Genomic DNA, 27,500 nt, shown 5'->3' on the forward strand with positions numbered 1-27,500 from the left:
ACATTCCCACTCAACTGCCTGTACCACCATTTCCAAACCCACACATTGAAGTAGCTTAGCCCACTTACAATACTGAGGTACAAAACTTCCAAACATCTTCTCTTGAGCTCAATGGTATTCACCACAGCTCAAGAAGAGTATTGAAAAAAAGAGATTCTCTTAATATCATTGAAGGACCACATCCAGAAGAAGAAGATTCAAATAAGAAGACCACAGAACCATGGGTTGCAATTGATGAAGAGCATATATCAAAATCAGAGATCGAGAGAACTCCCTCATGGTTACCATTAAATCCTCCATGTATTCAAGAGAACAATCAGCGAAAAGAGGAAGATTTGAAGTTCATGGTAGAAGAAGACATGAAGAATGATCCAGATCAGTAAAAGGACCAAGGACATCACAACTATATTGAAATATGGTTCCAGACAATCACTAAGTTGCAGCATCACTCTCTTCCTCAACTATGCTTGATCCTTTCAAAGTCAAATCATTTGGTCTCTGAAGTCCAAGTACATGTCAAAGCATACATTTCAAGTCTCCACCATTTTGTCTATCATCTTGATGTGCACATGGCTCCATTGGAAGTATTCTTATACTTGAAAGTGATTTTGTTTTTCATGTAGGGTAGGGTAGTAGGAAAAAAAATGAAAAATAAGAGAAAAAAATCAGTGAAAACCTCCTTGGAGGCGCCTCAGATTGGCTCATTGATTGAAAACCTCCATGAGGCGGTCAATGGGTTGAAAAAAGAAAAAGGAAAAAAAGATAAAAAAGAAGATCCTAGGTGAAAACCTCCTTTGAGGCACCTATGCAGACCTACTAGTTGAAAACCTCATTGAGGCGACTAGTAGGCCTAGAAGAAAAAAGAGAAAAAAAATAAAAGAAATCCTTTCTCCATACATCTCTTTGATAAATGCATGTACTCTCCAACATCTGGAAGCAACAAGAACAAGTTGGTACCAAAAAGAAAATTGGTCAAGTCTAGTGAAAAGAAGTCAAATTTTGACTTTATCTTCCTTTGCTCAAATGCTCCAACGAGGCCAAGGCCATGCCAATCCATGATCCTCATCTATTTTCACCATCCACCCATCATTCTCAAGCTTCTACAATTCAGTTTGCTTGTTGTCCTAAAACACTACAGGATGCTTTGTTTTACTACATGATACAAAAATACATAGAGCAGAAATTTGTTTTTGCCATAACTTGAAAACCATGCATTCATTTGCCAAGCTGTTTCAGGAGGAGATGCATATGGATGATGGTAGCATGCTCAAGCAGTTTCAACAAATTCTAGTGCACAGTTTCCAAGAAATCGGCCTCCATCACCTTCAGCCATTTTTGATATTCGTGCATCCATTTAAAAATATGTTTCATGGTGAGATGCATATGGATGATGGTAACATGCCAAAGCAATTTCAGAAAATTCTAGTGCATGGTTTCCAAGAAATCGACCTCCATCACCTTCAGCCATTTTTAGTTTTTCTCGAGATCTGTGCATCCATTGACCAAAATTTTTCTATGGTGAGGTGCATAATGATGATAACAACATGCTCAAAAAGTTTCAGCTCGATCCACTCTAATGTTGGGGAGATATGGACAAAACAAGTCGATGTCCTGTAAACCTACAAGATACAGAACAACATCTACAGGATTGGCAGTGAATAGTTTTAAAGGATATCTAGAGGTCAAAGAAGCTCCTCTAGAGCTTAGCAACAGCATCAGGATCATTAGCATCACCATCCAACCCCTACACATCAACATCAGCTCACACTAGTACAAAATGGTTAATTAGTTACTAAAGAAATCACTAAAATTTGCATACAAATGACCAATTTTCAATCAGTGACCAGTAGTAGCTAATTTATAGTATCTTATAACGCGACCAAATTTTAGTCGTTTTTAGCTTAGTCATTAATTGGTTGTCTCAATTTTATCGTCTAATAGTATATTTAGTCATAAATTTGGTCATTAATTTAGTCATTAATTTCTATAATTAATGACCAAATATACAACAAAATATATTACTATATGATCACCCTAGAAAACCAATAAATGACCAAAGAAATATGACCAAAATGTTGGTCGTGTTATAAAATATTGTAAATTAGCTACTAATAGTCATATATATGAAAATTTTAGTCATCACTTGAAACCAATTAATGACTAAAGAAATATGACTAAATTTTGGTCGTGTTATAAGATACTATAAATTAGATACTAATAGTCATATATATGAAAAGTTTAGTCATCATTTATAAACACAAATTTATCATTTGCAGTAGTCATTTATATTTTATTGGTAGTTTCATATTCCTTATATAAACAACTAATTTAGTAGTTTATATTCATTCCATTTACTTTCATTAATAATAATTATAAACGACTAATTTAGTTGTATATTAATTTTACTTGTGTTCATCATTAATAAATATAAACTAATAATCTAGTATTTTTAGATTTATTTCGTGTGTTTATTATTAATCAACATAAATTAATTAGTATGATTTTGCGACTAAATTAAAAAAAAATATCATACAATATCATACAAAGTTATATATGTTAACTACAATATTAAACAATATCAAGTGCAACTATAAATAATTTCAACCACAAAAATTATATTATATGAAATGTCAAGTATTATAATATGAGTTTCCAACTTAATATTGGTTGGACTACAATTTATACATGAAATATTGTTTCGTCACTTCAAAACATTAGCATTGTGTTTCCATCAACACTAAGTTCTTTTTCTGAAAAAAAAAACAAGATACAATGTAGAGTATAAGACATGAAAGATGATGAACACTAGAATATAAACTAAAGTAGACTAAAATATTTTTACGACATATACCTCAACATCAACAATGTCAAAGCCATTTTCCCCATAAAAGCAAGAAACTCGAACAAGTTTTCTTTAGTTGGGCGATAATGGCCACTATGTGGCCAGATGACCTGTATAAACATAGCAAATAAAACATCAACATAGAAAAGAACACCTTAGTAACTTAGTATTCAATCTTTAGGGAAATCTTAGGCACAATAATGTTAACTAAGTTACATGCTAAAAAGCTCAGGTTGTAGATAACTTGTGAAAACAAATATTTTGAGGTGTGATGTCTAATCCTTTTCAATTTATTCACAACAAAATTTCATTCTCTAATGCATGAGCTTGGTCAAATATATAAACAACATGAAATTAAAATTTTCTAATAGCCATGAAAATATTTTAAATAACTAAAATAATTTCAATCAATTAAGTGTAATACTAATTTCATCTTCAAGATTTTGTTGTTTAAATGGACATGCTACCAAGTATTTTCAATTTCATAGTTAAAAGAGAAAACAAAATCAAAAGAAACATTCAAAATACAATCAAACAATAAAGAGTGGATATCATGGAATGGACATTGAAAGTATAAAAAATTTGTTTACCTGTCCATCGGTGTCTTGTCTGGCAGGGACTTTGTCAAGGAGGCGGGGACTTGGAACTCTATCTAGGATAAAGCACCTAACATGCATGACATAAGCTCCCTAGAATATAGTACCTCCTACCTAGTAGAGTGTCCCCTACTCAAAATATATAACCCTTCTCTATTGTGCACTTTTCTTAAAGATAAATCTGTGCATAAAACAGAACTAAGAAAAACACCTAAATTAAGAAAAGTGAGCATCTAAGTCAAACTATAAAAGTATACTAAATATGGCTCTATATAATTTTGGGAAACACTAGATAAGCATGCTTTCATACAACAACCATAATTTGCCTAAAATTGATGCTCTTCTTTCACTGCTGTTATACCCAGACAGAAAAACCGGAATATGTAGCATGCATCCCAAGGTTGTATGCATTTGCTGAAGGTGCAGATTGAAAGGATTTGCTGAGATGAAGTACTATTGAGGGAGAAACACCTTCAAAACAACAGATAAAGTATACTATGAATTCAACCCATTTGCACATAGACCAAGGATACTACTGGGTACACTTCTCCACTGAATGGAAACTGCAATGTATTGTAGTGCTGCTAAAGAAAAAACACCTTTAGTGCAACATGAATAAAACTCACATATATTGTCACTATGGCCTCGGTCGTAGATGATCTCATCAATATAGGTAACAACTTCGATAATTGAAAAACCAAAAGGTGAGCTGCATAGATCATTTGAAATGATAGATTTGGGCATACTTTATTATTGTTTAGGAGTGTTAGTATAGAAAATGCAAGGTAGCATGTTGCGTCTTTATGTCACAGGCAAAGGATGCGAAGAAATACAAAAAATGTTAAATAACATGGTATAAGTCAATTGCACATTCTTTTGAAACAAGAATGGAATTCTCCTTGTGCGGGTTCTAATCTATTGGGTATAACTTTAAATAAGAAATTGATAGTCATGGGGTTGGAATTGTCTCACAATTCATGGAAAACCCCAAATTTGTTCACTAGAAAGAAGCAGAGCGAGTCATCAGGGTTATGGAAGGGAACACCCTATTCGTAAGAAGATTACTTGAAATTAGTCAGTCATATTATTTTTCGTCTTATTGTACGTGTGTGATTTGAAAATATAACCACATCCGAAGACTCAATAACAGCTCTAGTAAAGTTTCTAGATATGAAACACTTCTGAGAAAACCCATCGCTTAATGACAATTGTGCGAGGAATATGTTGAAGGATTCAATCTTGCACTAAGTCATAAAAAGGAAGTTGGGGTATCCAACATCTTGCCAACAAAATGACTCCAACCATAATGTGAAAGGTAGGTTAACTGTGAAACCTCTTTCCCACTTTGTAGTATTGTTGCCTCTTGAATTCCAACAGGTATCTAGCCAATAGTTTGTTGAAGAAAGTGTAACTAGGTTCAGTGTTCATAATGACATGATCTTTGTATTTGATGTAATAAGAGAAAATAAATTATGTTTGTAATCTTGCTGCATGTGTTTCATGAGCAAGAAGTGTCATTAGATGAAATATTTCTTCTTGATGTCTTTAAGATTTATTTCTATTTCAAAGAATCATGTCATGAGTCCATGTAAATGTGTACAAGTCTTCAACTAGTGTAACAACCCTCCAAGACCAAGATCAATGCCTCAAGATCAAGTATCAGAAGTCTACAAGAGAAAACAACAAAGGAAGTTCATGTCAGCTCAAAATAAGAATTAAATACATAAATAAATGTTACGTCGACTTGATAAAAGGACCTGTCAATTCATGGATGAACGTTAGCTAAATATAGTGCACAACCATTATAAATACCCTGTTGGGGTATCCACAAAAGAAAGAGACAAAACTAGCATAAGATGGAGCCACAGTCACAATTACAATGGAGCTGTAGTAAATGTGAATGAAATAGCAACAAGGGTTAAAGGAGCTGCAGTGAGGAGCTACAGTTGAGTAGTCGCAGTGAGGAGCCGCAATTAAGTAGTCACAGTCAAGGAGCTACTCTCAAGAGGCCACAATCAAAGAAATAGATCCGAAACAAGGTAAGGGGTTTAGCTATGGGTATGTCACTATCTCTGTCTCAACATTCCATCTATAGAGTCTCGGCATACCAATGAATAAGAGGATCGAGGTAATATCCCTACAGTAATCTCAGTGATAAGTGCACTAGCTCAGAATCTTGGTTAAGCATTAATACAGTAATGTGAATTCTTGGTGAAAATAGTGGCTTGATATCTCTTGGATGGGTATCATGATCCTAGTCTCAAATGTAAAGAAGATCCCAATACAAGGATGGAAGTTATCACAGTCTTGGCAGACCTATCTCTTAACAGTCCATGTATATATATGATGAAATATGGCTTGAATCCCTCACTGTCCTTGTGAAATATCATTGTCTCGGCATAAGAAGAAGAAGCAGTATTACTGTCTATGAAGGAGATCCAAAATTGGTATTCCTGTAGCAGCTTCAGTACCGATATAGTGATGAGGGTTTCTAGATATGTTAAATAACTGTCATGATAATAAAGATGATAACAATGATAATTAATAATGGAAATGTTGAGATCACCTTTGTGGCAAATCCAAGGGTCAATCATGGTAATGAATATCTCAGTGAGGCAGAGGTGTAGCAAGGATGATGATTCCAACAACAAAGGATTGATGGCTTGGTCTTGGAGAGGCAGATTGTATCAAGGGTCATGGTCTTGGTATTCATCGATGGAGTCTCTGTAAGAAGAATTTATGCGTGGGTTTTCCTCTCCAAGAGGGAGAGGTTTTGGCATTGGCAGAAGGCCAATCACTTTTGTTATTGTCTTTTTTGTTTTGATAGTAGTTTGATGAAGCTAACTCACATATGCTAATAATGAAGTAACATTAAATTAAGATAAAATGCATAAACACTTCACAAATTGTTATCATGTTTAAGAAGAATCAACCTAACTATGCATGCCCTAGATTCTTCAACATGGTATTAGAGCGATTGGTTCAACAATCAAATAAGGGAAGAAAAGAGACATGCCAACATCAAGATTCAAGTATAGCAAAGAAGATCAAGAACTATACCTTGATCAAACCCTAGATCAAAGGGTAAGTCTACAACAGCAGTTTGTAAACACAAAGATGATCAAGGAGACAATCTACCAAAGAAGATCAAGGTCCAATAAACAATTCACAGCTTCAATCATCTTCAGCAAGGGCTTTGAAGGTCTGAAACAACCTTGGTGTCTCTCACACTCCACACCATGGCATGATCTCTGCATTACAGTGATTGATCTCTTCAGAGAGCAGCTCAGATTCCCATTCAAAGAAGCAGATCAACTACAACATGATTTACATGAACATGACTCAAATCAAGATGTTGCGCAATCCTATCACATCATGGCAAGCAACCTCTAGTTGATGCTGCAAGGACCAGATGTTCAAGGACTTGAAGAGAAGCTTCAAGCAAGGATCATATCCAGAGGAAACATCAATGCATCTACCTCAGCATCAGCCAACATGATGAAGGTGAAGATCTTGTCTTCACAATATCAAGTAAGTATCTTTTATTCTATAATCAAGTCTTGTTTTATTGACTTCATCAGTGCAAGAAGATCTATGGGTTAGACAGAGTTCTTGCAGTAGGATCCTTATGAAGAAATGAAGTCAATATATTGAGTTCTCCTTTGAAGACATGAAGGTCCTATGAATTAAGAAAGGAGACATAAGAAGGTTACATAAGGATATACTATCTGAAATGCAGTAAAGAAGAATGAGGAAAAATCTTCATGAGATCTTAGCTACGAGATCTCAGAAAAATGGTGAGAAAATAATCATCATTGATATTGATAAGCAAGAAGGTTACCTCGATCAGCAGTCTATGGTCTCTATGTCAGATAGAGAAAGGAAAAATGATGAGTCACATATAAGTGCAGGGAAAGTTGATAAGACAAAACAATGTTCTGGAAGAGGAACTCATATCGCCGGAAGGATGGAGGAAGCTGAGGAAAGGATCAATGAAAGAGGGAGCAATGGATCTCCTATATGGATGAGATGGTATCCCTCTCAAAAGGATCCTATCAGAAGTCTCTGCAGATATGAACATAGTAAGATGCATCATGGTATCATGGAAGCAGAAGGTCGTATGAAATCATGAAGAACATCACTCTTGGGAATCTTGTTGAATATTGAAGGAAAGGAAGAAGTCATAAAGGTGAAAGGAAACATTTTCCAGATGGAGATATACTATATTTTGAAGGATCTCTAATAGAGATCTTAGTGGAGGATCTCCTAGTTCGGGAAGGTAGCAAATGTCTCGTAAAAAATTCTAGCTCTTGGAACTCATAAGATGGTGGTTCAATGACATGAAGAATCAAGCATATCAAGGGATTGAAGAATCGTTCAATCAGGGAAGTTGCCAAAAGATACCTGAAGAAAAATAAGGTATGTATGATTGTATTTGTATTTTCATTTGATATTATAATGTCATGATATGTGGTTGCAGATAAAATGGATCAAGCATGATCAAGAAGAAAAATATCTCCTCCTCTGAAAACATGTAGAAAGACAAAAATCAGATTAGATGAAATAAACATAATATGTCCTCATAATGCAGTATGAGGTAGTTGATGACCATTGAAGAACTATGAGAGTTCCTGGGAATAAAGATATGAGAATGGAAGAGATCGTGAAGCATGAAACCATGACAAAGATAGTCAACATCCAGAGGATTGGCAAGACTTGACCAGGAAACCTCCCGGAATGATGTGAAGACTATGATGGAAGTTTGAAAAGATCAAGACCCCTAACAACAGATATCATTGGGAGATGTGTGAACATGTGTTCGGGATTATTGATTCCTACAAGAAGATGTCACTGAAAGAAGGCCATCACCAAAAGTTAATATGTAATTTGTTTTTGGTGTTTGACCTCTTGGTAAAGTTTGGGTATGTGTGCAGGATCTAGGAACGGAGAGTTTTGAAGGATGTCAAAACTATGTACCTTGTGATCCATAGCAATCATTGTTGATGAAAAGTGAAGACAAATGAGCTGATAAAGGAAGCCCCAGATGTAAAGCCAAGGAGGATACTTTCTGAGAAAGAAGGAATGGCATGATGGAGGAAAGTGATGGATGGTTTAACCCTACATGTGAAGAAATTGATGACATCGAGATCATGGATCGTCAGTTAACTTAAAGACCCTATAAAGTACTGATGATAGAGTGCCTATGTAAGAGAGAGCTCAAGATGGTTCATATGAGTAAGGAAATCGAGCAAGTTTCTGAGTAAAAAGAAACTTGGAACTCATCCCTGGTTAAGAGGGAGAGTGAGACATGAAATTCTTGTCTTCAGTTTGGAAGAAATAATGGAGGATTGTGTAATCATCTGGCATCCGACACTATTTGAGGATGTGGTAGGGAATCCAGGACAAGAGTGGGCAAGAGGATCGATATTCTTGAGGGCTGGGATGTAGTATACCTAGGGGGGATAATATGGGGTACAAAGGGAGGTATGCAAGGGAATAATGTAATAATGGGATGGGCCATAGTAATAAATAAGGTGGTTAACCCGTATCATGTAAGGGACCACAAGTAGTTAGTAATAATGTAATGGGCCCATGGTATTAGATAGATGGTATGAGGGAACCATGGTAATGACCCGTGGTATTGTATGTATGAGGCCTATATAGAGGCTAGAGACTCTCCATTGAGGGATGTCAAGGAATATTGTATGAACAAGCATATGGCTTGTGGAGTGTTCTCCTTCCTTAAGGAGTGAATGTATGGTGTTGCCCTACCTTAAGGGTTTGATATCAATAAACAAGCATTTCTATCTATTCAAATCTTGTTATTTCTTGGTTTACTTGCATTGTCTTATATTTTCATATCAGATCCATAACAAGTGGTATCAGAGCTCCGGATGAAGGAGATCTTGCTGATTTAAAAATCAGTGCTGTTGCAGACATTTTTTTGGGGGCAGAGAGTTTGCGGCGCAGATCTGTATGTTCTGGTGCAAAATATACAAAATCTAATTGTATATTTGGATTCTTTGTGAAAAATACCCAAGTTCAAAAAAAAATTTGCCAAATCGAAGTCTGGATGAAGGAGATATCGCTGATCTTAAATCAGTGGTATTGTAGAGATTTTTTCAGGGCGGTGAGTTTGCAGATCAGATCTAGACATCTTGGTGCAAAATATGCAGAATCTAATTGTAGATTTGGATTATTTGTGAAAAAATACCTAAGTTCAAAAAAAACATCAGTCGAATCAGAGTCTGGATGAGGGAGATATCGTTGATTTAAAATCCGTGCTTTTTTCAGAAATTTTTTATGATGGCAGGCCTAGATCAGAATTTATACGAATTTGATGGCTCTGATCCAGAAATATGGGTTGTACTTATGGAAGAATATTTCTCTCTGGAGCGCATCATATATGATGGAACTAAAATAAGTTTGGGAAACTTTTACTTGAACCAAGAAACATGGCAATGGTGGCAAGGGCATTCTAAATGCTATCCAAGGGCAATTACTTGATAGATGTTCGCAAAATCCATTTGTGACCACTTTAACTCTAAATCTAATTTTTTGGGACCTCTTACTAAGCTCAGACAGATAGTCACACAACCTAGCAAATATTTTATTGCTACAGGAAAGAAGGAAACCAAGAAACATAAAGGGTTATTTTCTGCTAGTATCTCCTTATTGCAGGTTCATGGATTGATTCAAAGGGAGAAGATCATTGTGTCTATAAATCCTAGTTGCAAGCATAATTTTATCAATGTTAATTTGGAAAAAAAATTGCAAGTTCCAGCAAAACACATTGAAAACACACAGGTTGATGATGAGGATGTTCAAGTTTATAAGGATTTGGAGCTTTCTATGGTTAAGTATGTGTTGCATGGTGAATTTTATACTTTAGATATGGATAACATGGATGTTATTTTGGGATATCCTTGGATGGAATTGTTGGTACTATCAATATTAATGTGCAGAAGAAATTCCTGAAGATCTAGTATAAAAAGAAGAAAATTACATTACAGGATATTTCCATCAATAATCAGGTAGAGTCCACGGAGGTTGAAGCAGAAGATGTTCCAGGGACTAACATATCAGATGATGAGCCATTGATGGTCGACAACCACACACAAACATCAAACCAGGTACCAGAAAAACATGTAGAGGCAGAAGCAGAAAATGTTACATCAGAGGGGGACTCAGTGGTTGAAGTAATATTGAAAAATAAGAAACAACTAAAGGCACCACAACAGGTACCAGATACCCATCAGGCTCCATTAGGTGGTGAATTAAAGAAAGATACATCATCAGTTCATACTTCAGCATATCACCACCCACAACACCCCGCAAGAAAACAACCAACAAGATGGCAACGAATTAGCCACAAGGACAACAACCTCTGCATGACAGATAGCGAGGAGCGAAGGTCCACCTACTACACATCAACACAGAAGAGCTGCCACGGTCAACTTCCATCTCAAGCGAGTGAGGCACCAATGAGATCGAGGGTTCACCTTTCTCTTGGATGGCTAGATGCACGTGCATGGTACCAGTGGACTACTCTTTTGAGTCGATCTTATTATTTGTGTTCTTCCCATGTTTCGGGGATGAAACATGTTAAGGGGGTTGGAATGTAGAATACCTAGGGGTAATAATATGGGGTACAAAGGGAGGTACCTAAGGGAATAATGTAATAATGGGATGGGCCATAGTAATAAATAAGGTGGTTAACTCGTATCATGTAAGGGACCATAAGTAGTTAGTAATAATGTAATGGGCCCATGGTATTAGATAGATGGTATGAGGGAACCATGGTAATGACCCATGGTATTGTATGTATGAGGCCTATATAGAGGCTAGAAACTCCCCATTGAGGATGTCAAGGAATATTGTATGAACAAGCATATGATTTGTGGAGTGTTCTCCTTCCTTAAGGAGTGAATGTATGGTGTTGCCCTACCTTAAGGGTTTGATATCAATAAAGAAGAATTTCTATCTATTCAAATCTTGTTATTTCTGGGTTTATTTGCATTGTCTTATATTTTCATATCAGATCCATAACATGGGAACCCAAGATGAGAATAGTCCTAGTAGGGCCTACTTGGAGAACACTTGGGTGGGTATGACCCTAAGAGAGATAGTGATGATGTGTGTCTATCAGCCATTGGTCTCGCCAACATTTTGTGCTTTGATCTAAGTGAGAGATAGAGTTGTTAGTCAAGGCCTTTCTAAATGGAAAAAATGTTGGTTGAAATGATGTTATAACAGATGGATTGCAAATCTGATTCTTCTTATGAGAAATTCTTTAGATTGAGAATGACCAAGTACCATTATGAATACCTCCCTAGTTAAGAGGGAGTGTTGAAGAAAGTTTAACTAGGTTCGGTCTTCATAATGACATGATCTTTGTATTTGATGTAATAAGAGAAAATAAATTATGTTTGTAATCTTGCTGCATGGGTTTCATGAGCAAGAAGTGTCATTAGATGAAAGACTTCTTCTTGATGTCTTTAGGATTTATTTCTATGTCAAAGAATCATGTCATGAGTCCATGTAAATGTGTACAAGTCTTCAAATAGTGTAGTATCCCTCCAAGACCAAGATCAAGCATCAGAAGTCTGCAAGCAAAAACAAGAAAGGAAGTTCATGTCCTCTCGAAATAAGAATGAAATACATAAATAAATGTTATGTTGGCTTGATAAAAGGACCCGTTGGTTCATGGATGAACGTCGGCTCAATATAGTGCACAACCACTATAAATACCCTGTTGGGGTATCCACAAAAGCAAGAGACAAAACTTGCATAAGATGGAGCCACAGTCACAGTCATAAGGGAGCCGCAATAAATGTGAATGAAGTTGTAGTGAGGAGCCACAGTTGAGTAGCCACAGTGAGGAGCCATAGTTAAGTAGCCACAATCAAGGAGTTGTTGTCAAGAGGCCACTATCAAAGAAAGAGATTTGCAACAAGGTAAAGGGTTCAGGTATGGGTATGTCACTATCTCTGTCTCAATATTCTCTCTATATAGTCTTGGCATACCAATGAGGAAGAGGATAGAGGTAATATCCCTGCAGTAATCTCAGTGATAAGTGCAGTAACTCAGAATCTTGGTTAAGCATTAATATAGTAATGTGAAATCTTGGTTAGAACAATGGCTTGATATCTCTCAGATGGGTATCATGATCCTAGTCTCAAATGTAAAGAAGATCCCAATACAAGGATGGACGTTATCACAGTCTTGGTGGACCTATCTCCTAACAGTCCATGTATATATATGATGAAAGATGACTCAGATCCCTCATTGTCCTTGTGAAATTTCACTGTCTCGACATAAGAAGAAGAAGCAGTATTACTGTCTATGAAGGAGATCCAAAATTGGTATTCCTCTAGCAGCTTCAGTACCAATAAAGTGATGAGGGTTTCTAGATATGTTAAATAGTTGTCATGATAATAAAGATGATAAAAATGATAAGTAATAATGGAAATGTTGAGGTCATATCCGTGGTAAATCCAAGAGTCAATCATGCTAATGAATATCTTAGTGAGGCAGAGATGCAGCAAGGATGATGATTCTAGCAACAAAGGATTGATGGCTTGGTCTTGGAGAGGTAGATTTTGTCAAGGATCATGGTATTAGTATTCGTCAATGGAATCTCTATAAGAAGAATTTACGCGTGGGTTTTCCTCTCCAATATGGAGAAGTTTTGGCCTTGGCAGAAAGCCAATCACTTGTGTTATTGTCTCTTTTGTTTTGATAGCAATTTGATGAAGCTAACTCACATATGCTAATAATGAAGTAACATTAAATTAAGATAAAATGCATAAACACTTCACAAATTGTTATCATGTTTAAGAAGAATCAACCTAACTATGCATGCCCTAGATTCTTCAACTTAGTTAATTCTATTATAGTACATCATTCATTATAGAAAAACACTTACCCAATGCATCATCTAGGCAGAATTCAAGTCTCATCCTTTGGGCCTTGAGGCCATCTTCAAACTAATCTCCTTCCTCCTTAGAGCCTAGACCCTAAACCCTAGGAGACTCCACATACAGTAGAGATATGAACAACCTACCATTCTCTACAATTCTTAGAGGATATTTTCTATATGGGCCCCCCAAACAAATTCCTTGATGGTTTCTTGTTGCCTCCCAGTTGCTATATATCACTGGCCACTTCTACCATTCAACTGCCCTTTTCAGGTATTCCTTAGATACTTGAGGGAACCTCCTATGCTCTATCCAAGAACTAAACCAAGTGAGGCCAATTCCTATACTCTAACCAAGAACTGAACCAAGTGAGTAGGAAGCATATCTACAAGCACATTCAAACGAACAATAATTCTATTACCAGATTCAATCACTCTAATTTACTCAACTCTTATATTATATAGGAAAAAAAAATTCTATAATCAATTTCAACACTAGAATTTACGCAGTGATTGAATTATCTATTGTTTGATATCACACTCTGTACTCACATTATATAACCCTGAATACCAGAGGCTCGTAGGAACAAGATGGCCTGCACAAGACTCGAAAGATCACAAAACAAGGTAAACCATTAGTTACAAGCAATTTTGTTGTGTTAAGCTGCTACAACAAGGGTGCACTCTTCCATCAAAACCACCAAGAACTAGGATGGTCCCAACGGCTATATGCGCCTCTAGGAAGAATTGGATCTTCGTGAGTGACCTAACATGCCACCGCCTTCATAGATGAACCATAACCCTTTAGCAGCGATTAGTGTTATAGACATTTTTGGGCACTGTAACCCCAATCAAACATGTCCATAAACCAAGGGCTCCTAAGTCCCTAAAAGTGTTGTTTCATACCCTAAAGGAACAAGGTTAGCTGATTACATCATCTCCCAGAAGTTCTCCATGAAAAACTACTCAGAACTGGTCAAAACTGGATCATCTCACTTGCTCCATGGCCAGGGTGTGATGCATCTCACCTTGTACACACGGGAAGTGTGATGCATGTTGAAAACCCCTTCTATGGGGTGCGATGGACGAGAGTAGACAAATGGCGGAAGCAGTTTGCTAAGTGGATGATCTTGGAATCTTCCAGAAACTTCTCATGGGACACTTGCCTCTTAGAATCGCCCAAGGATGAGTAAGAGATCAATGAGATCTCCAAGTGGAATCAAGAACTATTAGAGAGAAGACACTAATCAAAAACCCAGAGCTGACTCACACCTTTGCAAATATCTATATATAGATCTCTCATCCCAGAGATCTAGAGGTTGGAGGCTGGAATTTTGTATCTTGTAAGGAAGTGCTATTGGTTTTTGGGTGCAATATCATAGTGTTGGGTGATCTAAGCTTTTCATGAGGTGAAGAAGGGCTTTCTTGCTGAGAGGATGCTGCTGGGTCAGAACAATTGGTTGTAATCCTCTTTGCTCTTTCTTGATTATCAATAAAGCTATTCAAGTTTTCCTCCACATTCTTGTATGAATGATGTTATGTGCATTTGTGTGGTCAATATATATCTAGTCCTATATTGTTTATGATAATAGATCTATGTTCTTGGATAGTGTTATGCTGCTTTGATTCTATAGGTGCTCTTTGAAGCTGGGTAGACGAGGAAGCAAGTAGCGAGGACCTATCAGAAGGGAGAGGAATCGAGCAAGGAACCAAGCGCAAGACAAAGGTTGGTCTCCTTATTCCCCTCTCATCTATTTCTCATAAAGTAAAATGAAAGTAGTTTTTAGTTTGTTTGTTTCTAAGGTAGCTACCAGCCTTAACGGGACTAGCAGCTCTGCATAGACACTAGTTTTCCCGATAACAAAATGGCGACTCCATTGGGGAGCGAATAGATTGTTTTTTTATCTACATTTGTTTACTTTATAAACTTACAGACGGAGCCTGAAGTCAAGCCATCTAGCCTTCGAACTGCATTTGCTATGCAAGTGCAAAGTAGATCAACACTGCTTCAGTCTATCTCTGGGTTTTGTTTATGAATTAAATGATTGATTTACAAGCTCTCTAATTGCCCTCGTGGTGGCTCTAGTAACCTCTTTAGATCTACCCCTGTGATTAATTTACTGATTACCACTTGCTCAGCCTAAATCCCTGAACTGAGTTGCAAACTGTGACCCGGAACCCAGCTAAAGTCTCGTCCCTAGTCCATCGCACTGTATCTTCTCTGAAACCTGAATGCATCGCACTTCCCGAGTGTAGTAGGTGCGTTGCATTTCAGTTTCCCTATGCTACAGGTGTGCTGATCAGACCTCTTCTGTTCTTAGATTTTGGCTTCTATGTTCATAATTTTCAGCTCTATTCAAGAGTTTTGCTACTTGTAGTCAGTACACCTCTGTTGAAATCCCCTTCCTTGCCATTATTCCGCCTCCATTGTGCAAAGAACTGTAAATGTTTTTTTATGTATTTTTGAGTCATTTTCAGTTCTCTTTTACAAAGAAGTAGTGTAATTGAATCGTCGTTTCTTGATTTGAAAGTGTCGCAAGTGTCATTTTCAGTCATAGAAGAGAATCTAATTGTTCTTGATAGTCGATTACACTGTTACTCTTGTATTTGATTTGAATTAGTAGTTTTTCAAGTGTCGAAAGCAAGTTTTCAATTCCAAATAGCAAAGTGTTCTCATTGTCCTCATTTTGCCTTGAAAAGAAACTTGCTAGTAATGTCGCTTTGAAAAATAATTCAGATTTGTGCTTAGATTTCTTTTTTATCTTTCACACATTAAGAAGGCTGAAAACAAATACATGCATGTGCATTTGCATTTAGACTGTTTGTTGGTTTGATTTAGGACAGCGCATATAGTGTGTTCTCTCTGCTCTATGTTGAAAGAATATCATCTCTCTTTCCTTAGTAGCTAGGATTTTCATTGCAAAAAGAAGATTAAACGATTGTTTATCATCTTAGATTGCATTTTAGGAATTGTACATCTACATCACGCGGTGAACCTGAAAGGAAAATTTCTTAAGCAAGATCAACTGTAAAATAAATTTAATGAATCTAAAAACGCTTTGGAACCTAATGCACAACATTTAGAAGTCTAGGCTAGAGACGTATTCCGGCGTCATAAAACCTGGTAACTGTTGTTTTCATTGCTGGTTGGGTGATTCCTCCACTTTGAGACGACAAGTGCCAGTACGGACTTGTGCTCCCACGTACCATCGAGTATATATTGGAGACCACAATAGGCTTTATCCTTTATCCATAGGAAGCCGTGTCTGCCGCCCTATCGATCGCAATGCACTGAACACAACATTCGGGAAGATTGACTGTTGTATCGTAAAAAGTATTCTGTAGTTTTGTGATTGGTTTGGTAATCCCTCTGTCTAGATTTTCAGAGTAGTCTCTTTCGTTCCTTTTCAGACTCCTTAAAGGAAAAGGTCCATCTGAGCACTTGTCACTTCAGGCTCATTAAAAATCGAAGGCGACTAGAGTCATCTTTTGTTTTTTCTCGACTCTTAAAAATTGAAAAAACAAGTTGTTTCAAAGCATCTAAAATTTATTTTAATCGGAATAACATCACTGTTCCCTTGTTGGTCTTAGAAGATAGTCTCCCTTCATCGCAAGTTCTTTTAGAATCGCTAGGAAATCTTTTGGATAGACTAGATATGTCTGAACAACCGTTGACATCCAGGACTGTGTCATCTGACGCAGCAGCGGCAGAGCCTCCTGCTGCTACTCCAACGATGTTCACCGGTATACCATTTGTCCCGGCAAGTTATCAACAACAAGCCGGAGTCCAATCAGGGACTGTTTTGACGACATGGTCAGTTCCTATTTCTTCATCCGGATTATCATCTGGTATTTCTTATGTTGAAACTCAACAAATTGATCCAATGTGTCTTCAAAGGCCAATCTACCCTTTAAGTACTAGATTGCCACCATATGGAGGGCAGTATGCCTTTTCATTGTTCCCTCCCGGAGAACAACCATATGAGAGTTTACAACAAAGCTCAGGTCAAACTGGAATTACATCCAGCGGTTGGGTACCAATACTGCCTCAGCAACCAAGGGTTGTATACTCAATGCAACCAGTCCACCCTGTGTCAAATATTCCTACTATACCTGCTATGGTGACTGCGTCGCAAGTACAAGCGCTACCTGTTGTATGTCAACCCCAAGTTTCTTAGGTTGCAATACAACAGCCTCTTGTCTCAACGACTCAATCACAACCTCAGGTTAGTGCCTCCTTATTTGGAGCGACTCAGGCTCAAACAAGTACTATGATCCCTCATCTTGGTCAATCATCCAGTATTGGGCAACAACAAATGGTCCAACAACCATGGCTGATTCAATCTCAACAACCGCCATTCTAGTAATCATATCAAGGACCCGAGCAACAAGTCTTTGTAAGTAATGGGCAACCGCATTTCCAAAGCAGTTATCAACAACCATATTATAATGGTTATGCCCATCAACCTTATCAAAGTTACCAGCATCAAATACATTATGCTGGTATTCAAAGACCCACTCCTCAGGTGATTCCATCTTATCCTGGGTATGCTTCGCCTAACCTAAATCAACAGTTTCCCTTTGTAGCAACTCTAGAATTACCAGATCTAAACTGGCTGACGAATGATCCAATTGCTTATGCCCCTTGGTGGCCAGCGATTCCGCATAAACTTCCGTAAGATATTCCTAAATTTAATGGAAATCCGGGTGAAGACCCGTCGAATCATGTGATGACCTTTCATCTATGGTGTTCATCTAACACTCTAAACAATGATTCAATTAGGCTTCGCCTTTTTTAGCGAACGTTAACTGGTCCAAAAACAAAATGGTATATCGAATTGCCTAGAGCTTCATTCAATAACTTCAGCACCCTAGCCACAACCTTTTTAACCCATTTTCAGTTACCAATAAGGTATGAAACAGGAACAGAGCTTCTTACCAATTTCAAATAGACAACGGCCACTCACATATCTGATCATATTCATGAGTCGCGATGTCGTCACAGAATGGTAAAAACATATGTTCCTAATCAACTGCTAGCTAAATGGTTTATTAAGTCATTATTACCTTCTATCACAGAAGATGTGGCAAAGGGAGGAGTCGTCACTGAAGAGCAAGTTATTGCTCATGCACAATATCTAGACTTGATCTATACTCAGTTTGGCACGCTCTACGATAAAATACCTAATGCTCCTAGACCGGAATTTTCCGTTCCTCCCCCTCCTAAATCAAACAAAGACTCTCATGCCAGTGATGGCCTAATAGGTACGAAAAGCACGAAATCGACAAAGGCTACATCTAAGAAAGCCCGTAAGATTTCTGATCAAAATGCAAATGAAGAACTTCTCGCCTCGGAGGTAAATGCCTTGTCGACCGACAAGGGTAAACAACTGAAGCAACCAGGGGGCAAGAAGAAAAAGAAAGGGAGAAAAAAGAAGCAGGATGAGTCATCTCCTGAAAAACCTTCTGCAAACCCTTCTGGGCAAAGGAAACCCCCTGCGAGGTGTCAGATATGCGATGAGGATCATCGGACGAGAGATTGTCCACATAAAGCTGAAGTTAAGAAACTCTTTAAGAGTTCAAAAACCTCAGCAGTATTGACTGATCCGTTTCCAAACCCGGGAACCAAACTGGTTGCTAATCAAAATGCTTCCCGATCCCAAGTGCTTATGTTGTCTATCTCAAAGCAGCAAAATGATGCTTTGACGAGGAATAAAGATTATGGGAATCCACAACTATCGAATAACAAGGCTAATGAACAACCTAGTAGTTCGACAACAAATTTGACCGAAGTTGTGCCACCCATCATTCCTGAACCAATGATAAAGTCACCAAAGGGAATAGTACACAAATCGACATTTAATCCTCGTGCAAAAGTAGCACATAATTATAATATAGTAGAGGACCTGGCCCAATCACCGTCCGCTATGTCGACACTTGAGGTACCGCAAAATTGCCTCTCCCAAAAGCAGGATCTATTATCAGTAATAGGTGGGATTGACCCAACAGATTCCAATCTTATATCCTTTAATCACAAAGGATATGACCCTCAATTACCAGCTCAACTAGCTTTCCTTATTCAAGTGAAAGCCCTCAACAAAACTGTTCATCGAACAATTATTGATGAGGGGGCATCTACATTTATTATGTCGATGAGTTGCTGGAAAAATTTAGGCTCACCACCCTTGTCGCGATCATCAACAATGTTAAAAGCATTTGATGGACGATCATACACTCCATACGGGATTTTAAGTAACTTGCAAGTTGAACTAGGGGGAAAAATAGTAGAAATTGATGTTGAAGTAATCGAAGGAAACCTCGATTACAACATCCTACTGGGAAGGCCCTGGATATATGCCATGGCTGCAGTTGGGTCGACCTACTTCAGGAAGATTGCATTTCCCTTTCAAGGAGAAATTAAAATCGTCGACCAACAAACATTTCTCCCCAACAGTTCAAAAGTTACGGGAAGCATTCCAATGATCCATGGAAGCCCCCATACACTTCAAAATATCGGAGTAGGCCTACTAAAAGACCCTACATTGATAGGGACTTTTTCCCTACCGCCTCCAAACAATCTAGTGGAAGTGGCCACGGTGGGAACTTGCAACATGATATCTTCTAGATTCAGAAGTTTCCTGAACATTTTGACAGCATGGATCATCGCCCTAATAGAAATATTGTAGCAATCAATTTTCTTGGCTTGGGGGGCAAACCCAAATCAATGCTCATCGAGTGTTTGGATAGATAGGTCTAAGGAATATGGCACCTCTTCAGATCCTTGGTCACATGTACATTACATAGATGAAGGAATTGTTCAGTCAATGATGATTGACGGGGCACCATGGGAAGATTACCACCATCATTCCCATCTTCCGAATTACCACGAAGATTATTCTGGAAACCTTAATCATCCTTCAGTTTTTGATTTTCTATCAAATACTGTAAATATGGTGGATTCTGAGGATAGTTCTTTTCCAGTGTCAACCTCATTAAAAAATGATCTTTGACTACGATCTCGTAAAATCCAAGTCGAGAATTTCAAAGATCTCGAAGGTAAACCTTCATTCCAACCACCATGTTGAATGCAATGAAGCTTGGGGGGCATGCACCTCAATTTGCGTTATTATGCTGGGGGCATGAAAACTTATCACGAGCAGTGTTACCGCAGGGTTCAAGCTCATTAAAAAATAAACCTGCCACGAGCAATGTTTCTGCAAAGTTCAAGCTCATTAAAAAAGAAACCTAGCCACGAGCAATGTTACCACAGGGTTCAAGCTCGTTAAAAAATAAACCTGCATCGAGCAGTTTTAACGCGGAATTCAAGCTCGTTAAAAAATAAACATAAGTAATGAGCAAGTTTTTCCCCCAGTGTTTAAGCTCATTAAAAAATGAACCAATTTTCGGTAAATAACGATCGTGAATGTATTACTTCAGCCTTTGAAGCCTTGGTCATGTTCTCATCATCACCTCCAATCTGTATTGGCCGATCATTCACCTCCACTTGATTGTTTACCCCTTTTGAGGAATAGCTGCGAAGAGTGATCTTGTTAGCCATCCTTGTGACATTGCTGTGATTGGAAAATTCCAAGCCTTACCTGGAATCAGCTGCTACCCGAATCTATCACTCATTCCTAAAAAACGAGTCTCCTTTAAGCTCTTTTCAACTGACTCATAAAATATTAAAATATTGCCCAGCCATTGGCCTCTCCAACTAGTTAAAGTGACCAGAAGTGCTATCCCTCCTTTAGATTTTAATCTTTTTGGACCTGAGGGATTATTTCACAAAAAGATCGAGCGCTTGTTTTGTTCGGCTCGTTAAAATTACCGAAAATTCATCCCTTTTGTATTATTTTATACTTTTTCGGACTTAAGGGATTAGATGACGAAAAAGGATTTTTGGAGTTTCCTTTACATCCCTTTTCAGGCTCTCTAAAATTGAAAAGGACCGAGTTATCTTTGTCATTAAACTTGTTAAAACCTAATAGCGACAAACTTGTCCATAACAGACAAGAAAGGGTTTCACTATTGCTAGGCTCGTTAAAACATAGCGATGGGTTTGCCCGAAGGGAAAATTATAGAACAAGAATATGTTATCCTCCTCAAGCTTGACAAAAATAAAGAGGTACTGGTCAGCAATGACTGGGGAAAAATTGGGAAGAAAACCTGAAGAAACTTTGTTGGTAGCAAGTCGCTCTTGAACATGACACTTTCACTCCGCATCTGAGTCGGGTTGGGTTGTTCCATTCACTGGTCACATCACCATGGTTCCGTCACACCATCCACATTTGGGGTTAATGCTACCAATCCATCATGTCAGTGTCACCGATATGTTCAAGAGAATTCGCTCAGAGAATTCACCTGTGTCTCACCCACTGCAATACATTTACACTCCATTCTTTCATGACCGCCACCCTGAAACTTATATCACCAGATCGTTTTCACCTCCATTAAAATCATTTGCTTCGTTCCATGTCATTGATGTGGGATTCACTAAGGCCCTCCTATGACAGATCGCTTCTTGTCGACATCAGCTCATTATCCAAGAAGTCGATCTAGGAACAACCCTTTCAGTACTTTGAAGCTTGCATGCCTCAATGGCAAGTTTCTCACTTCCGGCGACAGGTTTACATCAATGGCCTTCGACCGAAAGATTTTGTGTGGTGTTTGATGCCAAGTCCCTTATTCGCACCACATGAATTGTACTGTAGTACCTTGAGGGTCATCATCATTATCGGTGATTCCTCTCGCGCCTGTTAACAGCTTACATCATTGGCTGGTAATCAGGCAATGTCTTTCTATGTTCGAGTCCAGAACATCTCTCACATGGATCGACTTGTACTTTGAGTGAAGATTGAACGAGATTGAAGACCCCGGATCTAGTTTCATCCATTCGGGCTGCGATATATATTCAGGAAAATTAAGACATCAAATGTACATCATTACTGCACAGATAATCATCCAATCTAAGGGATGATGGCTCTACCAAAATCATCAGTCTACACTCAGACGATTGTCTGTCCTATGTACATGAAAATGAATTTATAAAGCTGAGCATGGGAATGCCCGCCTCAGCTAGATCATGAAAATATTATGAAGATAATGTATTGTGTTGTATCTTATTACAGGTCGCCTTCCAGCTTGAAAAAACTTCGGATCCTCATGATAAAGCATTTCACCCGACATCAAAAGATTAACGACCTCATGCTTTAGGAGGCAACTGTTATAGACATTTTTGGGCACTGCAACCCCAATCAAACATGTCCATAAACCAAGGGCTCCTAAGTCCCTAAAAGTGTTGTTTCATACCCTAAAGGAACAAGGTCAGCTGATTACATCATCTCCCAGAAGTTCTCCATGAAAAACTACTCAGAACTGGTCAAAACTAGATCATCTCACTTGCTCCATGGCCAGGGTGCGATGCATCTCACCTTGTACACATGGGAAGTGCGATGCATGTTGAAAACCCCTTCTATGGGGTGCGATGGACGAGAGTAGACAAATGGCGGAAGCAGTTTGCTAAGTGGATGATCTTGGAATCTTCCAGAAACTTCTCCTGGGACACTTGCCTCTCAGAATCGCCCAAGGATGAGTAAGAGATCAATGAGATCTCCAAGTGGAATCAAGAACTATTAGAGAGAAGACACTAATCAAAAACCCAGAGTTGACTCACACCTCTGCAAATATCTATATATATATCTCTCATCCCAGAGATCCAGAGGTTGGAGGCTGGAATTTTGTATCTTGTAAGGAAGTGCTGTTGGTTTCTGGGTGCAATATCATAGTGTTGGGTGATCTAAGCTTTTCATGAGGTGAAGAAGGGCTTTCTTGCTAAGAGGATGATGCTGGGTCAAAACAATTGGTTGTAATCCTCTTTGCTCTTTCTTTATTATCAATAAAGCTATTCAAGTTTTCCTCCACATTCTTGTATGAATGATGTTATATGCATTTGTGTGGTCAATATATATCTGGTCCTATATTGTTTATGATAATAGATCTATGTTCTTGGATAGTGTTATGCTGCTTTGATTCTACAGGTGCTCTTTGAAGCTGGGTAGACGAGGAAGCAAGTGGCGAGGACCTATCAGAAGGGAGAGGAATCGAGCAAGGAACCAAGCGCAAGACAGAGGTTGGTCTCCTTATTCCCCTCTCATCTATTTCTCATAAAGGAAAACAAAAGTACTTTTTAGTTTGTTTGTTTCTAAGGTAGCTACTAGCCTTAGTGGGACTAGCAGCTCTGCATAGACACTAGTTTTCCCGATAACAATTAGTATCTACAACTAAAAACTGTTATGATACTAAAACAATAGGGTTTCTCGAACACCTCGAACAATGAATTTTTGGTTCTATAAAAGAATTTATCTTTTCCAACATTGAAAGAAAATGTGTTATTCAATTGCACAAAATTTCTATCAGCAAGGACAAAAGCAACACAAGCAGCCCACCGGTGCCAATTGTTTTGCACGGGATCTGAAAATTTTCCGATCCGACCAAAGTTGTCATGGAGGTACATGAAAACTTTGCTATTTGCCTAGCATTTTCAATCCCAAATAAACCGTAATATGAAACCCCCATCACCAATACCAAGCTTAGATTGGTCAATGTTCTGCATGGGATCTAAAAATTCACCGATCCGACCAAAGTTATCACGAAGGTACTTGAAAACTTGCCTATTTACCCAACATTTTCAATCCCAAATAAACACTAATATGAAACCCCCATCACCAATACCAAGCTTATATTGGTCATTGTTCTGCATGGGATCTAAAAATTCACCGATTTGACCAAAGTTGTCATGGAGGTACTTGAAAACTTTCCTATTTACCCAACATTTTCAGTCCCAAATAAACCCTAATATGAAACCCCCATCACTAATACCAAGCTCAGATTCAAAAACTATAAAGGGACTACAACTGCCATATGAACTGCAGAGACCATGTCCTCTCATAAAAAAATGGTAAAAAGACAAAAATGCCAGAGAACTGGGGTCACCAAATAACCATAATAATAAAAAGATATTTGGGATTGAGGGGTGTATGCTTACCTCGATGTTATAGATCGAAACCCACTGATCCAATTCACAAGATGGAGAAATTCATACTTTTAAAATTATGGAAGAATGCCAAGTCTGGAGATGAAGACGGTAAAGCCTCACAGATTCTTCTTTAAGCTACTGCGTCTACCATAATCGACGTTGAAATCCTTTCCACTGACATATGCTCGATTTCAGCCCTCAATTAGAAATTAGAATCGTTCAACAACCTATTAAAACACTTAATCACTTGTGGAATATCCTTAATATATCATATAATGTGTGGTAGAACTGCGCATTTCACTAGTTGGTCAAGTTGGGCCGAAGGGCAGTGAGATTTCTATACTAAGTACAATGTGGTGGTCAAAATCAAAGTCAAGCTAGACAATTTCTATTTGATATCAATCTCTATATCCACTGATTTTATTACGATTTGATATATCGTAAGAGTTAATTATTACCTGGAGTATCTAAGGAATACTAGAAAAGGGTAGTTGATTGGTAGAGGTGGGAGTGATATATAGAAACTAGGAGGCAACAAGAAACCAAAAAGGACTTTGTTTGGGGGTCTATATAGAAAATATCCTCTAAGCAGTGTAGAGAATGGTAGGGTGTTCCTATCTCTATTGTATGTGGAGTCTCCTAGGGTTTAGAATCTCTAAGGTGGAAGGAGATGAGTTTGAATATGGCCTCAAGGCCCAAAGGATGAGACTTGAACTCTGCCTAGATGATGCATTGGGTAAGTGTTTGTTTGCAATGAATGATGTATTATAATAGAATTAACTATTGGCCAGATAGTATTAATCAAATCGTAAGAATTAACTATTGGCCAGATAGTATTAATCAAATCGTAAGAATTAACTATTGGCCAGATAGTATTAATGATCATACACCAATAGTATTAGCTATGTTTGGGATGACAGAGTTATGTTTTTGCGATGATAAATAAATGAAATATTCAAACTTGCCATTGTTACTAAGAAAGATGAAGACAACAAAGTTGAATGTGTACCACTTACACATTTGTAACATTCAAATGTCCTCCATTTATCATAAATTTATCACCATTTATAGCTGGGTCGATTGTAACCATAAAATTGTGACTGAAATGATGTATTTGTAACATTCCAAAGTGTATAATTACAACTAATGAACCATGAGAAATACCATTAGCATTTGAGCACATTAACCACTATGTATTTAGAAAAATTTGACATTAAGACTAGAGATCAATGTAAGTTTTAAAGCATCCCTAATCAATAAGAAATTTCATATGTCAACATCAAATATTTAAGAATTGTTTGCATTTTCTAAATTGTGTGTAGAGTGCAATATTGTACATTCATATTTCCTCAAAATATGCAGAAAGCTCTAGATAGTCCTCCCACATAACCTCTTCATGCTCCCTGTGGTATCTTCAGGATTGCAGTAGGTCCACTAGACCTTTACCAAGATAATGGCTTTGCACATGAGCACTTTGAATTTTGAGTCTAAGATGCATATTGGCTTCACCCAAAAGTCCCCTTTGTGCTCCACCTAGACCATAGTCTAATCAATCACAAGGTTAGGATTAGGCAGATACTTTTTCAATAAAGATAATGCAGACCTTCGAATTACATTCCAAATAGGTCACCTTGGGAAAATCATCATAACTTTCGGTCTAAACATCAGATTGAATTTTCGTAAGAAGTTACAGAAAGAGGACAGACTGTAGTTTTTTTCGGTATCATTTTTAGAACCTAAGGTTTAAATCATGACCTGCGGCACATCGTACAAGTGCGCTCTACTGAGCCAGTCTATACTCAGGTCATCGTGGGAGATTTGACATAACTCTTCATTGGAGAATCCAATCTTGATCAGACTTGTGGGGTTAGAAAGACTACTTAGAGGGTTACCACAATAAGAAACTTCAAAACTTAAAGATTCAAAAGTATAGATTTATAGTTGTTTCAAGATTGAGCTCCTAAAATCAAGAAAAATCGAGATGAGGAAGTTTGATGGCAAGGATCCGGTAAATTGGATACTACAGATGGAGAAATATTTTGATCTAAATGGTGTACCACTGTTACAAAAGATATGTATTACATATTCATATTTAGAATAAGATCAATTTTTATGGTATAAAGGACTTTGTTCTCATAAACCACTTGTTACGTGGTGAATTTTCATGGAGGAAATTATAGCACATTATGAGGATACAAATAGCAACACCTTTAGAGCAACACTACGACAATTTGAAGAAAAAAGAGCAAAAGAGCTTTGTTACAAAGTGGAAAGAAAAATTATTGCAACAAAGAAGTCTACCTCTCACAACTATAAATATGGAAGTGTTGTTTCTCCTAGCCTTCCACAACCTACAAGGGTTACACCACAACAATTGGAAGAAAAAATAGAAAAAGGGCTTTGTTACAATTGTGATAACAAATGCACTAAAGGTCATAAGTGTGCTAAGAAGAAATTATTTTAAATAGATTATGAAGAGGAGGAAGAAAAGGATCAAGAAACATCAAAAGAAGAGGATATACACCAGGAACCTACCCCATAGAAAGAAGAAATGAATCCAACATATCTTGTAATGCATTGGCCAGAATTACCATTTCTCAAACTATCAAGATAGAAGGACATATCAAGAATAAAAAGGTTCAAGCAGTTAGAGATCACATCGAGTGTCAACAACAAGTTCTCCAACTTTTAAAGGATAACGCCACTTTGGTGTATAATCGAATGAAACAATAGGTAGATCAACATCGCAGTGAAATTTTTTTTGATGTAGGTGATTAGGTATTTTTACGGCTACATCTCAAGCAAGATATTGATGAGAAGGAAACATTGGCAATACTACATGCACTTAAGAAATGGCAACCTTACCTAATGGGAAGACACTTCAAGGTAAAACTGGATCATGATAGTGAAATACATTTTAGAACAAAGATTATCTTTAGAAGAAAATAAAAAATGCATCACAAATATGTTGGGTTATCATTTTGAAATCATCTACAAAAAAGGGAAGCAAAATGTTGTTACAGATGCACTCTCAAGAAAGGATGAAGATGTGGAATCATTGTTTTGTGCTATTTCTATTATCCAACCAGATTGGATAAATGAAGCAAG

Source organism: Pinus tabuliformis, chromosome 5_1 (assembly GCF_031772625.1).
Source record: "Pinus tabuliformis cultivar Carrire ecotype Pingquan chromosome 5_1, CPIR1, whole genome shotgun sequence".
Lineage (NCBI taxonomy): Eukaryota > Viridiplantae > Streptophyta > Pinopsida > Pinales > Pinaceae > Pinus > Pinus tabuliformis.